Here is a 2,415-nt window from a genome sequence, read left to right as displayed (position 1 = left end):
GTTACTTATTTATTTAATTTTATTTGTTATTATTATTTTTTAATTTGACCAGAGATAGAGAGAGAGAAAGGGAAAGTGAGAAAGTAAGCCATTAAGTCTGAGACTCAAACCCTGGTTGACCATGTGGGAGTACAACACCTTAACCATCATATCACCTACCACTCTAAATAGTCTTTTTTAGATTAATTTGAATGACTATCAACTAAGCTGAAAGTCAAATTTAGATAGGTTCTGTGAATAATCAAGCATTTGATTTCATTAAGCTTTATAGTGAAAGATACTTAAAGCTTCATGTTAGTTTTTCCCATTTATTTTGTTTCTGTTTTTTTTTTTTTTCCACTTTGACCTAAATCTAGTTCAAGGATACAGGTTACAAAAGAAGGAAAGGAGGAGAATGAGGAAAAGAAGGAGGTAGGAGAAGAAGGGAAGGACGAAAAGGAATATGATGGTGTGGTAGAAGAAGAAAAAACTCGTTGATGAAACCAAAAAAGAAACAGACACTGAATTATTCTAGAAAAATCACTTCCCCCCATGGAATCAGCAGTTAGCGTAATGGCTATGTTGCTGGACTCCCACGTAGTCGACCGTGGTTCGAGTCCCGGACCCGGTAGCTTAAACTCAACATCGTGTGCGTGTGCGTGCGTGCCCAAGATCCCGAGGGGAGCAAGGAGGAGAAGGGATTGTGGCGTGGCCATCCCCCATGGGGGGAGATTTCTTGCTTCCTGTCTCTGTCTCTCTCTGTCTGTCTTTCTGGCGAGTGCATGTGACCTATAGCAAAAACCTCTCAAAAAAAAGAGAGAAAAGAAAAATCACCTCCCCCTCCTCTGCAAACAAAAAGGGATGAGAAAGGAGTACCAGTTCCTATGTGATGCAAGACATTTTTAAAATTCCACAGAATAAGACAGGAACTTCCAGGGCATATTTCAAAGAAACCTTCCCTGTTCATGTTTAATCTTAATTCTTTTCAATAAAGCATCTGATTTTGGGTGTGGATTTTAAATGCTTTATGGCCACAAGGGAAGAAGACACAGCCATTCCATCACTTTGGGAGAAACTAGCACATCCTTCTACTTTTTGTACAGTTTGAGACCAGAGACTTTTTTTTAATATGATAGTTAAACAAATTTTGATTAAAAGTAATATTAAGAGCTTTATTATATAAAGGTACTTTGAGCTTAACTAGGAACAGATGACATAAAACCAAGTGTACTAGAACAGCATGTAACAAAGAGAAGTCTACTGCCTGTCTTTCCTAATTTCCAAGCTTAAGAAACTTCATTTTGTATTATTTCTTCAAGAAAAATTAAATGGAATTCTATGTATTAAATATTAGCTCAAAAATAGTATTCTTATCACAAACTGTGGATGAGAATGGTACTTCCAACAGTTTTTGTGTTGCAAAACAGTAGAGCAAATATTAGAGACAAACAAATAAAAAAGAGAACTTATTTTCCATACCTCTAGGCTTGACTACCAGAAAGTTCTCAATGAACAGCGACAACTTCACAGTAAAAGACATCTATTTTCAAATATAGATGGGTGTAAGTGAAGAAGCAATTATAGGGTATTTACAGAAGAATGATGGAAAGGTGTTTACAGTGGATTAAAAATGGTGACAAATTTTGTGAAGTCAGCAGGTGGTGTATAGGTTAAGTGCTGGATTCCCACATGGCCGACTGTGGTTCAAGTCCAGGACCCAGTGGCTTGAAACTTATGCTGGGTGCATGTGTATGCATGTCCAAAGTCCTGAGAGGAGAATGAAGGAGAAGAGCTTGCTGTGTGGACATCCACCCTTAGCAGTGATTTCTCACTTTCTCTCTCTCTGTGTCTCTGACGAGCACATGTGCCCTGTAGTAAAACTCTCTCTTAAAAAAAAAAGAGAAAGAGAGAGAGAGATGGTGGCAAATTTTGGATCCTATTTTGCTAAGACAGATAGTGTCTCACTTCTTTTCCATTGAATATGGCTGGTTTTTAGTGATTTTCTTGACCAATAAAGTTCAGTGCCACTGAGTGGCATCCAAGGTTAGGTCAGAAGCCTTGCAGCTTCTTCTTTGGTCTCTTGGAATGTTTGTTTCTCTGCTCTTCAAATTTTCCCTCTTGAGACAGTGCGTCTTGGAGTCTAGGGGCTGTGTGGTTGGAAGATTCAGCTGTAGGAGAGATGGAGTATAGGTGCTGTGTTAATAACCCCAGTGAAGCTCCAAGCAAAAGCCAGCACCAACTCCTGGTATCTTTGACACCCAATCCAGGTAAATGTTGAAATAAATGCAGTTCCACCCAATAGCTGATTGGAATATTTGCATGAAGGACGCTAAGGGGAATTGAGCCCTTTTTGAATTACCAACGCTTAACTTCATAAGTAATGTTTTTTTTTTTTTCTTCCTTTTTTTTTGGAGAGGTTTTCTCTATAGGGCGTGG

This window comes from Tupaia chinensis, unplaced genomic scaffold, assembly GCF_000334495.1.
Source record: "Tupaia chinensis unplaced genomic scaffold, TupChi_1.0 Scaffold142543_1, whole genome shotgun sequence".
NCBI lineage: Eukaryota > Metazoa > Chordata > Mammalia > Scandentia > Tupaiidae > Tupaia > Tupaia belangeri.
This window is presented reverse-complemented; position numbering follows the sequence as displayed.